Source organism: Mesoplodon bidens (genome assembly GCF_964165515.1).
Source record: "Mesoplodon bidens genome assembly, chromosome: X".
Taxonomy (NCBI): Eukaryota; Metazoa; Chordata; class Mammalia; order Artiodactyla; family Ziphiidae; genus Mesoplodon; species Mesoplodon bidens.
The window spans coordinates 138,626,654-138,642,219 of record NC_138163.1 but is presented as its reverse complement, the minus strand read 5'-3'; the positions used below and the strand labels follow the sequence as shown (position 1 = coordinate 138,642,219).

The window sequence follows — 15,566 nt, the reverse complement described above, 5'->3', positions numbered from 1 at the left end:
TGCACCTCTTCTATGGGATGTGCTTTCTTTTCACGTTTTATCCAGGTGGCTTAGTGGGTCGGTTGATGGTGCTTCAGAAAGATGGAAATAATCAAGGTGGAGAAGAAATCATTTAAAACCCAGATGCCTTAGATGCCTGCTCTTTTTTTTTTTTTTTTTTCTTGCGATATGCAGGCCTCTCACTGTTGTGGCCTCTCCCGTTGCGGAGCACAGGCTCCAGACGCACAGGCTCAGTGGCCATGGCTCACGGGCCCAGCCGCTCCGCGGCTCGTGGAATCCTCCCGGACCGGGGCACGAACCCACGTCCCCTGCATCGGCAGGCGGACTCCCAACCACTGCGCCACCAGGGAAGCCCCCAGATGCCTGCTCTTTGTTTTAAAACCACTGTGGTTTCAGCATGGGGATTAGCTAAAGAATTACATGGAGCTACCTATGTCAAAAAGAAGCAGGTACCCCTCAGAGAGGGTGGTCCAAGGATACAGATGACCCAGGATTCAAAATGTGGTTTGCAGCTGAACAAACAGGCATAGAATTTGAGCTATTGATGTGGGCATGAAACCCAAAGTTTAACACCTGTAGGTAAGTCAGAGTAAGCATATATGGTTTCTCAACGGATCAGATAATGATTTTTAAGTTGTAAAAATAAGCAGAGAATGTTCTACAACTCCTCCAGTTTGGCTTCCTATTTTAATGATGTGAAACTGTTTTGCGGATCTTCCAGAAAGTTTCCATGTGTGCACGACAAGCTACCAAAAATTAGGAGTTGCCTCCACAGATAATTGCTCCTGCGATCTCAAAGTTGTCAGAAAAAATGATTTATTAGTAGTTGAGAATAAAAGTCATTACTTCTGGCAGATGCCATGAAAAATTTAATTGACTCATTTTTGATAACCTGTGGCCACAAGCTAATTCATTTGCTTGCTGGGGAATGCATTCAGCTAATAATTTATTCTGGGAAGTTTAGAGAGAAAATTTACTGCTTGGAAATCATGCTACTATAATAGCTTTACAGAGATTTTTCCTAGAGCCAGGTTTGTCACTGATAAACCCAGCCATAAAAATGTTCCAAATTATCTTGATCGTGCTCTGCGATGAAGAAACTTTGTAGCAAAATCACTTTTTTTCCCCTATAAACTAGAGGGGGCATTTTGGGTTTGCTTCCTGGGTGTTTTTGTTTTTGTTTTGTTTATGATGAAACATCTAGCATTCCTGCAATCTCCATCCCTGAAGATATTGATGTATTCTTTTATTTATCCATCCATTTATTCATTAAAAAGACATTCCTAGGGCTTCCCTGGTGGCACAGTGGTTGAGAGTCCGCCTGCCGATGCAGGGGATGCGGGTTCGTGCCCCGGTCCAGGAAGATCCCACATGCCGCGGAGCAGCTGGGCCCTTGAGCTATGGCTGCTGAGCCTGCACATCCGGAGGTTGTGCTCCGCAACGGGAGAGGCCACAACAGTGAGAGGCCCATGTACCGAAAAAAAAAAAAAAAAGAAAAAAAGGACATTATTAAACCTTTACTATAAATGAGTTAGTGTGTTGGCATCTAGTAAAGCTACCATTAAGCTCTTTAATCCCTGACACCAGTACTATCTGTTTTACAGATGAGAAAACTGGGGCACAGAGAGGTTAAGTAACTTGCCCAAGGTCACACAGCTGGTGAGAGGGAGAGCTTGAACTTTTAATTTTAGAGTGTTTTTGCCTTTACAGAAAATTTGAAAAGCTAGTACCCATGTACCCCACATCCAGTTTCCTCTAATGTTTACATCTTACACTTCCAAATGGGATACCAATAGTCACTCACCAAATTGGCAAAGATTAAGACAGTAAAAATATCGTTGGAAATATCGTGCCTGGCTGTTCCTGATCAACATTCAAGATGCATATGTCCTTTGAAATAATAATGTTATTTTCATAGCGTAGCCTATGAAATAAGCCACATACATACTCACCCAAATATGCAAATAGGTTTATACAATGATTTTTTTATAGTTATTGTTTCCAGTAGCGAAAAACTGGAAACAACATAAATGCCCATCAGTAGCATTGTATGTTAAAGCCTCAGGTCCTTGATACTCTTTGAGTTTCTGGGTATCTCAGTGTGATGACAATGAAAAATGCCCAAGATAGATTGGTAAGTAAAGAAGTTTCTTAACAACACCGGGAGATCCCATTTGTGTCACAAGAGATTTTGTATATTTTAAAAAGAGCAAAAGCACAGAATACGTATGGAAAGATACACTACTGATTATTAAAAGATGGTACTTCTAGAAAGTAAGATGTAGTAGGTGAGTTACTTTATAGGAAGGAAGGCAGGGAGGGAGGGAGGCAAGACGGGAGGAGGGAGAAAACTTTCTAAATAAGATGGCTGGGAATATAACTGAATAAATGAATGAATAAAGTTGTAATTTGAGTACTCTGATAAATGTGTCCCACATTATTTTCATTAATCATATATATATTTTTTACAAAAGCAGTCTAGCCGTTGAGCACCATTTTTCTTTCTTGCACTGTGGCTTGACTTCAAAGATGCATTAGTGGTCCACCGCCAGGAAAGGATGCTAATAGCCGCGGCCAGCACTGACCATAAATACACATTTCAAAGAGAGTGATGACATCGGTCTCCCCGACTGCATCCCAGGAGGCAGTGCAGAGCACAGACGGGAGAGATGGCCGGGCAGGGAGAAGTGACAGGGACTGAACTGTCTGCTGAGCGCCAGACCTCGGTGGATTCAAGCCTGTCACCTGACCTTGGAAAAGGGCTCCCCCGATCACGCGTGAGGACTCATGCACTGCAGGGAAAGGGGACTGGGGATTCTGGGCTCGGGAAGCAGGAACCCGGAGGATCTGGAGGCTATGCAAGCAGAGCAGGAGGAACTGAGACCACCGAGGCGAGCAGATACGGAAGACACCCAGAGGTGCGGCGCCTCGGACGTCGTGGGGACTCGGACCCTGACCCCGGAGACACGGTGGCCATTGCACAGTTCTGAGCAGAAGGTGGTTGAAAGCACCCTTGGCTACTGTGCTGGGAGGTGACACAAGTCAGGAGGTGCCTGCTATCATCCTGGGAGATGGGGTCTCTGCAGTTCAGACCAGAGGCTCCATGGAGAGGTTGCATTCTGGGTCTTTTTTTTTTTTTTTTTTTTTTGCGGTACGCGGGCCTCTCACGGTTGTGGCCTCTCCCGTTGCGGAGCACAGGCTCCGGACGTGCAGGCTCAGCAGCCATGGCTCACGGGCCCAGCCACTCCACGGCATGTGGTATCTTCCCGGACCGGGGCATGAACCCGTGTCCCCTGCATTGGCAGGTGGACTCTCAACCACTGAGCCACCAGGGAAGCCCTGGGACTATTCTGAAGACTGACATTCAGAGAGACACTATGTCCCACCAAATTCATGCAGGGAGGTGGGGGGAATCACAGTGTAAACTGGGATCTGACTTAGAGCAAAGCCTTCAAGTAAGTCAGACAGAGAAAGACAAATATCATATGACACAATTCTATCCACACGGCATTGTTTCAGACGCTTTCAGTGACCAACTGACCCAGACATTGCAAAGTGAAGGGAACAGGTTTGTTTCAGATTTTAAAAAAAAATGATTGGAGTGATTTAAAAATTTCAAAGAAGGTGGAAAAAGTAAAACCTCCATAAAAACAAAATATTTATTTTTGCCCGCCTCTTTTCTTTGTATGTTTACTTATTCTACACAGATATCGCATGTAAATAAATTCAGACATAAAAACTGGAAGGGGGCTTCCCTGGTGGCGCAGTGGTTGAGAGTCTGCCTGCCGATGCAGGGGACACGAGTTCGTGCCCCGGTCCGGGAAGATCCCACATGCCGCGGAGCGGCTGGGCCCGTTAGCCATGGCCGCTGAGCCTGTGCGTCCGGAGCCTGTGCTCTGCAACGGGAGAGGCCACAACAGTGAGAGGCCCATGTACCGCAAAAAAAAAAAAAAAAAAAAAAAAAAAAAACTGGAAAAAGAAGATGTGGCACATATATACAATGGAATATTACTCAGCCATTAAAATGAATGAAATAATGCCATTTGCAGCAACATGGATGGACCTGGAGATGATCATACAAAGTGAAGCTGGACAAAGACAAGTATCATATGATATCACTTATATATGGAATCTTAAAAAAAATGACACAAATGGACTTATTTACAAAACGGAAGCAGACTCACAGACTTAGAAAGCAAACTTATGGTTACCAAAGGGGAAAGGTGCAGGGGGAGGGAAAGAGTGGGAGTTGGGATTAGCAGACACAAACTATTATAAAGAGAATGGATAAACCACAAGGTCTTACTGCATCGCACTGGGGACTTTGCTCAGTATTCTGTAACAACCTAAACCTAAAGAATTTTAAAAAGAATAGATACATATGTATGTACAACTGAGTCACTTTGCTGTACACCTGAAACTAACACAACATTGTTAATCAACTATACTCCAAGATAAAATAAAAATTTTAAAAAAAGCCCACCATGGTTAATATCATCATCTATCTACCTGATGAAAAAATAAAATACGGCCAATACAGGGGAAGGCTCCTGTGTCTGTGTGTGCAGTCAATCAATGGCCACTGTTCTCCACGTACTAATGAACCCCTCTCTGGACCTAGCTTTTCAGTCTGCTGGTTGTACTGATTTATACATTTATGATAAAGGATGATTCACATTCCACTCACATGTCTCAGGCATACAGCCTGTATGACCACGTGCCTATAGAATCTTTTCTAGGTTCCCAAACGTTATGCTGTCTGTATTCTATCCTGCGCATTCCAGAATGCTTCTGTCCTTGGTATTTTGGGGAGGCTCATCCGCGTGAATAGTTCAGCTCTTGTTCATTCACTTTTCACTGCTGTGTTATCATCTGTGCGTGGCTCGACCACAATTTATTTACATGCTTCAGACTGAATATTTAATTTAATTGGCAATAAACGTTCTCCCATAGGTATCCCCGTGCAAACAGGTGAAAAGCAAGACTGCCGAGGAAATTTTACTGGGTGTCCCCCAACTGCTCAACAGCAGTTAAAACTCCTACTTTCTTGTTTGCCTTCTGGAGTGATTGAGATTGGTTTTCTTCAAGTGTTTCCCTTAACTGGTGGAAATTATTGCTTTTCTTCAAGTGTTTCCCTTAACTGGTTCGATTTCTCTTATTTTTGCCTTTTTTCTCTTCTTTGCCTTTGGTGTCTCTGCAGCTTGAATGCATCCGAGAGATGTAGATTTCTTTGCATCAATCTATGCGGGAGTTGTATCTCTGCTCTTTTCTAAATTCTACAAAATTCTCAGCTGTTCTCTCTTTCTCCTATTTTGATTTTTTCTTCTGCATCTCCAATGAGTCCTACAGAAGGCATTATTTTATCTTCTATGGGTCTTCATCTCTGTTTCATATTTGACAAGACTTTTTCTCCTGGTGCTACATTCTGGATAATATCATCAGAAGCATCATCCAGTGCTCACTGATATCTAATTCATGGAGGTTTCCTTTTATTAATATCTACTCCATGAAGGTACTTTGAAGCCAATAATAATATATTTCACTCGCAGAGATTTATTTATCCCTTCCTTCAAAAAAAACTTCCAAAAACTTATTGAGTTTCTATGGTATTCTAGATGGGGAACAAAATGGGATTATTACAATACAATGTGATACAATACACAATGGAATAAGAAATTTTAAGAAAAGACTTTTGCCCCAATGGATTTTAGACCACAGTGGAGGAAATATAATAAAGAAACAAATATGAAAAATAAATAGATGGTGTAGTAGGCAGAATAATTCCCATCCCTTCAAGAAATCAGGTCCAACTAATAAGAACCTACTGTGCAGCACAGAGAACTCTACTCAATACTCTGTAATTATCTATACGGGAAAAGAATCTAAAAAACAGTGGATAGTCATATATGTATGGCTGAGTTGCTTTGCTGTGCACCTGAAACCATCACAACATTGTTAATTGGCTATACTCCAATATAAAATAAAAAGTGCGAAAAAAAACCCAGTAGATACGTGTATATGTATACCTGATTCACTTTGCTGTACAGCAGAAACTAACACAACATTGTAAATCAACTGTACTCCTATAAGATTAATTTTTAAAAAAGAAATCAGTTCCTAATCCCCAGAAGCTGTAAACTCTATATGGAAACAGGGCCTTTGAAAATGTGATGAAGGGTCTTGACATGGCAAGATCATCCTGGATTAACCAGGTGGGCTCTAAATGTGTCACCTGTATCCTTATAAGAAGGTAGAGAGATTTACACACACAGGGAGCAAGACAGTGTGAAGGCAGAGGGGAGAGAGATTTGAAGATGTTGATTTTGAAGACGGGAGGGATGTGGCCACAAGCCCAGGGATGCCTGGAGCCCCCAGAAGCTGCTAGAGGCAGGAGGGACCCTCCCCTGGAGCCTCTGGAGGGAGCGCCGCCCTGCCCACACCTGGATCTCAGACTTCTGGTCTCCAAGATTGAGAGAATGAGTGTCTGTTGCTTTAAGTCCCCGGTTTAGGGTGATTTGTTACGGCGGTCATGGGAAACAGGAAAAACAGGTGGCAAAAAATACTATGAAGAAAACTAGAGGGGAGACAAGGGGTGCTTGGGGTTGCGATTTTATGTAAACTGGTGAGGGAAGCCGTCTCTGAGGAGGTAATGTTTGAGCAAAGACCTCAGAGAGGAGGGGGAGAGCCGCCCCGGGAGGGCAAGCAGCAGGTGTTAGGGCCCCGAGGGAGGACCTGCCCGGAAGGCTGGAGAAGCGTCTCCAAGTCCAGCGTGGCTGCGGATGAGTGAGTTAGGTGGAGTAGTCGGACATGGGCCACAGGGGTGACGGTGGGGACCCATCGTGCGGGTCCTCGCACAGGACTGTGAGGGCCTCAGATTTCACACTGAGACAAGAGTCTACTGTGGGGTTGACACATGGATCCTCTCCTGTAAAAGCATGAGTCTGCAGGCCAGGTTTAGAACAGCCTGTGGAGTGTGGCAGTGATGCCAGTGCTGACCATATAAGAAGAAGAAGAAGAAGAAGAAGAGGAAAAAGAAGTAATTGTGTAAATATAAATTCTGTCTAAATAATGTATTAATATAATAATAAATATAATAATGAATACCAATCACTGTTCTTATCCCAAAGGAGATAATGGTGGAAGTTTCTAGAAGGGCAGTGGTGGGCGTCATGAGAAGAGGTCATATTCTGGGTAGGTTCTGAAACTTTAACAGATGGAACATGAGGTGGAGAGTGGATGAAGATTCCGTCAAGACGGCCAGGACAACCTGGGCAAACTCTAGAAAATGGACGCGCGGAGAGTGGCTGATGCATTCTGATCTGCCAGCCACGTCCTCTGCTTCAGCCCGTGGACAAAAGAGTGTTTAGACATGAGAACCGATATCTGGTCCCAAACTAACAAGGGTTCTGCAGATTATCAAACCATGATGGAAGACTGTCAACCATCCAATGGGATCGGCCGGTGCCCTGTGTACTGATTTCTGAGAAAGTTTGTGAAGCTTCCTTTGAACTCATGTCATGATTATCTTTTTCTAGATAAGTAGGCTCGCAACCTCCTCTGTGGATTAGAATCACCTGGGAAGCTTTTAAAACTCCTATACTCATGTTGAAACCCATCCAATTACTCCCAAAACGCCAAGGGTGGGGCTCAGGCATATGTATTTTTTAAAGTTCCCTTTAGACCCTTTCCCAAACATTTCAGGGCAGTGTCCTTCCTTTTCTGTTAGTCTTTATCCCCTACACCACTGGCCCTCCACTGGGGAGATTCCACTGCCCAGGGACACCTGGCAATGTCAGGAGACATTAAGGGTTGCAATAACCCAATTAGCAACTATATCGTAGAGTCCAGGGAGGCTGCTCAATACCCCACAATGCAGAGGACACTCCCCGCAACAGAGGACACTCCAACCCCAAACGTCAACAGTGCCAAGGTGGACAAACCCTGTCCCAGACCCCGGGAATTTTGTTACTGCATTAATGAGTCCATGAGTAATAGCCAGATTCTTAAACATCCTTTTTTTACCACTTTGGATTATAAGTGACAATCTGAAGGTCGTGGGAGAGCACCGTGGAAGCAGGGAAGACAGGGACACAGAGTGGAAACACCTGGGTTGAATCACCATCTCCCGCCTGCTTAAGGGCCTCTAGGAAGGAGTCAGGTGGACAGTTAGTGGGTTTCAAGAGCAAGGAGAACAACTCTTTGCACTGTTCCTTCCTGAATTATGTCTGTGAGAGCTGAGTTAATTATCTGTTAAGTCGTGCGGAGACGCCAGGTGTTGAGGTCGAGGGCACCGATGTCTTTGCTCCTTCAAGGCATGGAACACAGCGCACCAGCACCCAAGGGCCTGCTCTTCACTGACATCATGCACTTGGGCAGAGGGTGCATCTCCACGTGTGAAGGTGGCCCGGCCTCCTTCTGCAAGTTGCAGATGACTGGGTGGGACTCCAGGACGACGTCCTCACCGGGGTTTGCGTTTCTGAGGATGGACCTCCTGACTCTGCTTTTCTGTGTGTGGGCAGGCGACTCTTTGGAGTGGTCCCAGTGGAGGGGACTTTCAGCCCTAAAACTGAAACAGGACTGGGCCAAGCAGGATGAGGTGACCACAGCAATGGAACTGGGAATAGTGGGGGTTACCCTGGCACAGGTTTCAGTGTCCAAATGTGCCCTAGAAATTCTGGCACAAATCAAGCCCAATCAGCTGGAGGTGACTGAGCCCCTTGGAGTGGGGTGTGGTGGGGTGGGGGGTTGAAGGGGTGGGTGGGGGGCTTTTTGGTCATTACAAACTGGGGGTGGGAGTACTACTGACATCTAGTGGGGGGAGGCCAGGGATGCTGCCCCATGTCCCACAGTGCATAGGACGGTCCCCCATGACCAAGAATGATCCTGCCCAGAAACTGGATATTAGATCATATAATGGAATTACTGTATAATTATCTTAGGTATAATAATGGCATGGTGACTATGTCGGAGCATGCCCTTATTAATAAGACGTGCATATTAAAGTAATTAATGTCTACAACTTAATTTCAAATGGCACAGCAAAAGCAAAGAGCACAGATGATAAATACACCAACGTAAGACAAATATTAACAATTTTGAATTTAAGTGGTGTGTATATGGTGTTCCTTTCCGTATTCTTCCAAGTTTTCTGTACTTTGCTTTTTTTCCATAATAAAAAAGTTGTAAAATATACAAAAGAAAGAATAATCCAGCCCAAATGTCAATGGTGCTGAGGTTGAGAAGCCCTAGAAAGAGAACAGTAGGATAAAGACAAAGATGAACGGCCCTACTGATAACCTCTGCGATGCTCCCTATCTGCTGTCCTTAAAATCAGGCACTTCCAGTGGGTTCTACAATAAAATGCTGAGTCAACTTGGGATGGAACTGAACACCTAGCCACCCTCTGAGTGGTATTTTAGCTTCCAGTACTTGGTAGTACGGAGTGCCCAATAAATGTTCATCTCTTTTCTTAACTGGCCTATTAAGACTCTGAATGGTTACCATGAAAACAATGGTTGCGCTTGATTTGTGCCAGAATTTCTAGGGTACATTTGGACATTGAAACCTGTGCCAGGGTAACCCCCACTATTCCCAGTTCCATTGCTGTGGTCACCTCATCCTGCTTGGCCCAGTCCTGTTTCAGTTTTAGGGCTGAATGTCCCAAGTGGGACTCTCCCAATCCCAGGGTCAGCCTACATTCCTTGGAACTGGTTTTTCAAGTCATGTTTTTTCTGGAGGGGGAGGTGGGGAGGCCGCATTTTCAAATCCTCCCAAAGCCGAATTCGGTGATTAGCACGCTCCCACCTCGAAAAGAAATGATTAAATATCTCTTGTCATGTGATAGGCACTTTTTATATACACAGTTGGTCTTTTTACTGGGCAAAGGATCATATCCTGAACAATTACAGATACTTGTTTTAAAAATATTCCAGCCTTCTCATTGTAAGATTAAAGTTTATTTTTATACAACTTGATAAAGCTCAAGGACTACCAGAGACGCCCCTAAGGGTAAGACTGTTAACAATTTAAAGCACCACTTTTGCATCCCTGTCGGTATTGTAACTCACTTTTGCATCCTCAAATGTAAGGTCATGCACCACATTTCCTTAATAGCCCTGTTAATAGCCGGAACCCAGCAGAGAAATCCCTGAGAAGTCCTCCAGTGCCCACAGTGGCTCCAAATGAGTTCATCCAGTGAAATGTCATCTCGGCGGTACCAAGAGGGTGGATAATAATCCAGCCAGAGTGCCCATCATCTTACACTTTAAAAACATCTTATCAAGGCGTTCTAATACAATGCACTTATGCACTTGATAGAGGGGTTGCCGTTTTAATTAAAAAACTCAGCGGTGCGCCTTTTCAAACACCCAAGTCATTGCTACCTCCAGCCAGGTACCTGTTTGCCTCTGCAGCTAAGGCAGCGAAAGCCTGATAAATTCCAACGCACCTTTGGAGAATTATCCATGTGACATCAAATATGTTATGTTAGATACCCAAAATATACTCCTACATCCGTATGTATAGAAATGGTGACGTATGTAACTAAATGTGTTATGAATTCAGTAAGAATTCAATATATGTACATGTATACACATGCCTGTGTGTATATACACAAACATGTGTGGGATATATATACACACAGATATGCAGATACATGTAGGCATAAATAGATGAGATAGATATACATATATATGGAGATAGATATACATATATATGGACATAGATACATACATACATATGTAGACAGATAGGTAGATACATACATATATATATATATATATGTATACATATACATTCCATGATATAGCCTGAAGTTTTTAAGTACAAGTAAATTCCTGATGTCAACTTGCTTTCATGCCCTTTTTTTTTCCTCCTCAAAAAAGAATTCTGCATGCTAGTAGAAATATTTCTCTCTTTTATTTTTAAGGTGGATGTTTGGGAGATTCTGGATAAGTAATAGGGAGATGACATAAGCGGATTTACTGAATTAACTCGCAAGCGTCTCTTTAGATTTGGATATGAGGTAGGTTAATTTAGGGCAGGGTCAGGAAACTGCAGTCCCCAAGCCAAATCTGGCTCACTGCCTGTTTTTTATAAATAAAGTTTTACTGGCACACGGTCACACTCATTCATGTAGGTACTGTCTTGAGGCACAGCTGAGTATCTGGGACACGGAGTTTGCGGCTCAAAAAGCCAAAGTGTTTATTACTTGGCCCTGTACAGAGAAACTTTGCCTACCCCTAAGTCTGACTAAAGAGAACCAAGTTCTATTATTTTTAAGAATATAAGTAATAAGGAAACCGAAACACATAGCTTCCACTCAGAAGCAAAGCCACACACCCTCAAACAGGCTGTTTTTGAAAATTAAGAAAAGACAAGACCCTTCTTTAAATCCTGTGGCTTTTTTGCTTGGAAAATGTCAGCTCTGTGGTTTTGATATTACAGGATAGCAATTGAAGGTGTTTCCACTGGGGTACACTGGATGAAGGATATACAACTTTCCTGTACATCATTTTTCAACTTCCTATGAATCTGTAAATTTTTGTAATAGGAGAAGTTCTAAAAAAGTGAACTCAATTCCATTTTCTCTCTTGTTACTGGGATGACTGTCTCCTTCGTCACTAACATGGTTCCTATATGAGATGGTCAGCTAACGGCAGGCCCATCAACAAGGCATTATGAACAAAATTCCTCACTTGGATGTTACACAAACCACTATGACCGCAACACCACAGGCAAACCTTTACGCATTATCTCCTGTTTACCAGCGTTGTACCAGGCGCTGTAAAGCTTTCTTCCACAATTCTTCCTCCCAAGAACTCAGTGAAGACTCATGTATTCCATACCATCCTTGCTTCATCTTCACATCCAGATTTTCATTGCTTTTGTTTTCCACATCTTATTTATTTTGTTCCAGTATGTTAAGTTCATCCATGAAGCCAAAGTCAATCCACTTTGCAACAAGAGAGCGTACGTGTTTATGAACAGTTCAACATCTGAATAAGCAACGGTGTGCCGCTACAACAACAAGCACAAGAGTCCAAATTAGAAGGTCTGATTCTCAGCGTCAGCTCCACCATGCATTAGCCATGTGACTTCAACCATCCAAAAGCAACCACAGTTTCCTCAAGTGTGAAAGGAGAGGGGTCCAACTCGGCAGGATGGCCTCTGAGCTCTACAATGCCGATCCATGGCTTCTGCAAACAGGGGGAGTCATTGTGACAGGAAGTAGAATAGCACAGAATCAGGAATCCATCTTTCTTGCCCCACTGTTTTATTGTTGGTCAGTTGCAATGGGCACATTTGTGTGGTCATGGGGAGGACCCCTGTATACTTCATGAGAATGGTCACCCAGGGCATCATGGTGAACCCAACCCTCTGACGGCTTTGAGCTACCTCACAGAGGTGGAAGATTGCTGCATCCCACCCCCAGCACCTGAAAGGTTCGAGAGAAATGGAATCTAGATATTTGGCTGTAATGCCTCCTGGAAGATTTAATACCCTACAAGATCTAGAGGAGAACAATTCCGGCAGTTATACGAACACCCTCGTCCCCCTAAAATTTCCTAGAAAATGTTATCTATTCTGTATCATTCCTAAAAAAGCCAGTTGGCAAGACTGACCAAGAACCTTAATCATGTTGGATGCTCTATAGATAATTCTGCTTCTTGGATTTTATGCTCAAGGAAAGAATCTGCCATGTGCCAAATGCTTTACACACAAAGATGTTCATAACTGAACAATATACAGTAGCATAAACTGGACGCAATCAAATGTTCAAAAATAGAAAAGGGGGACACTTCCCCGGCGGTCCAGTGGTTAGGACTCAGTACTTTCACTGCCAGGGCCAGGGTTTGATCCCTGGTCGGGGAACTAGATCCCGTAAGCCTTGTGGTGACCAAAAAAAAAATTAGAAAGGGGGTTACATATACAGTGACATACATGCTTGATGGAACCTTTTGCAACTATTAAAAATAGTGCAGAATAACGTGGAAAAATACTTCTTTGCTTCTGACTGTCACTGAGTCTACATTTTAGATCAGGCTGAAAAACATACAGGGTGACTGGAATATTGAAGATTGCCTTAGCACTCAGCGAAGAGAATGAGCTGATGAGGCCACAGGTGAAACGCCATTGTGTTTGGGTTCTTCGTGTCTGGGGTCTTGTGTCTGCTGCGTCCATGCAGGAAACCATGAATCCACTGAGCGAGAACCCCATTCCAGCACCTTCTTTGAGGTGAACTGTTTGGGAGCCTTGGTCCCTGTGGCCCACGTGCTCAGTGCAAGTGAATCAAGGTGTAAAGAGAAAGCTCTGGGTAGACAGCAAAGGCCAGGCCACAGAACTCATTAGTAGGCAATTTTCAGGACAAGTCCTGCACCTCCGTGGAAATCACTTTGAGGGCTCTTTCTGAAAGCAGCCAGTGGGTTTTTTCGAGATGTGTCATCGACAATCGCTTCCTGGGTGTCATGTGCTGCTTCTTTCATGGGCCCCCAAGACTGGAACTGAATCATGGCATTTTAGCCTTTATCACCGAGACGAGACAAATCAACAGCTGGTCACTGCGACAGTTCTGTTTTCATGTGACCACTGTCCATGCTGTGTGTGTGTGTGTGTGTGTGTGTGTAACTCCTTCAGCAGCATGAAGAGGTACACATCCACACTATACATGACTTAGAAATGTGATTCTTACAGCTTAGCCTTTCTACACCTTAGGGATGTATAGGATTTTTGATGCTAAAATATCATTCAGTGCCAAGAAACCCAAGTCTTTCGGTTCACCAAGGAGAGGACATGAAGAGCTGTGGGAGTTGGGCTGGGTACCTTTGATGCACACAGCCCTCTGGGTTGCACTGCGCACCAGCTTGGAACGCACACCTGTAGACACCCTCTAGATGTGAGTGACGCACCCTTTTCTTAGAAGGAAGCAAGGAACATGGTAAGAGAAGACGTAAGTGGAGTCAGTTTGTTACTGATTAACACGGAGTATCTCGTGGGGACAGATCTTATCACGCGTCACCTCCTTACACCAAATCTCGGACTTCCTCTCGCCGGTCAATGCCCTCTGGCCAAAGGCCACCAGGAACAGAGCAGCAGTTGAACAAGTGCTTCCTAAAATGCACACTTTCTACAATGGACTTAACTTCAAGGCTGGGACTCCTTCCGTGACTTTCAATCAGTGTAGAATAAAACTCGAGTTCCTGATATGGCCTGCAAGGCTCCCCATCACCTGCAGCTCACCGTTCTGGCTCACCCCTGCCCACTCCCGCGTATGTCTCTGATGCACTAGCCCAGGAATCAGCAAACTTCTTCTGTCAATGGACAGAAGGGAAAAATCTTTTAGGCTTTGGGGGCCATATGGTCACTGTCACTACAGCTCAGCTCTGTTGCTGTAGCGTGAACGTAGCCATCAACCTAACAAATGATACTGAACAACCGGCGTGGCTGTCTTCTAATAAAGTGTTGATGGACAGTGAAATTTGAATTTTGCATAATTTTCACGTGTCACAAAATGATAGTCTTCTTTTGACCTTTTCAACCACATATAAAGGGGAGAACCCTTCTTAGCTCAGTGGTCCCTAGTTTGATGAGTCCTTTCTAGCCAAACACGATGACATTAAGTGGCTCCCTCAGGACCCCATGCTTGGCACTCCTGGTCAGCCTGCCAGGGACCAACTTTCCAACCTCATGCATCAGGAGGGCTTCTTACTCATCCTTCAAGAACCTGCTCAGATACTCAGGGCATTGGATCTTAATAGCTCTGAGGTATCTCAAAAGAACAGGATTACACTGCAACCCTTTAAACTATAACATAAATGGAGTGCATTGACCTCAGACAACAAATTCAATACTTGTGCCCACGCTTACTTCTCTGTTTCCTTCCTTAGGATGGTAAGTGGCTTGAGACTGGGAATGTTTCATTTGTCATTCCTTAGCACTGCACCTTCGTCAACACAAACTTTTTCGTAATGCATGAATGAATAAATGAATGAAGGATGCCCCATGCTGGGTGTCAGGTTTCCCCCCGGATCCAGGATGGATGGAAGCAGTGTCTGTGCCTGAGTTTGTCCGTTTGACCCATGGACTGGACAAGTGCGTTACACATATTTTCTCAACCTTATTCTCAAGAAGTAAGGTGCCACATTCTGAGTCATCTTGGCCCTTTTGGGTACATACATATGCATGAGACCCTTGTCAATATTTAAATACTCATCAGATACAAATAGACCTTAGCCAGTTGTTGCCCAATTAACTACATGCATCATTTTGGAGGATTTTCCAATTAGTGATGAGTCTATTGATCATTGGCTAATGTTAATGAGACAACCATAATCATTTAAAAATATATAGGAAAAAATATCCGCTTTAGAAAGGTATATTTAAGCATCAATTTAATCTTTGAGGTACTTAGGAAAGTGCCCTGATGGGAATAATTGAACAGGATCATAATACTCAGTAAAAATCCTAACTATTCTCTGACTCATTATTAAAATTCAAGATTGCAAAGCACCATATACCAAATGATGTATTTTACATAATGACTTTCTTATTCAATTTTTCTAATCTCT

At 43.7% G+C, this 15,566-nt stretch overlaps 1 protein-coding gene across 1 annotated transcript in view; it reads right to left on the bottom strand.

The window, feature by feature from the left end:
• Positions 1 to 15,566, bottom strand: part of LOC308608562 (pseudouridine-5'-phosphatase-like) — a 442,308-nt gene that overhangs the window by 119,330 nt on the left and 307,412 nt on the right. The gene's annotated exons all lie outside the window — the stretch shown is intronic.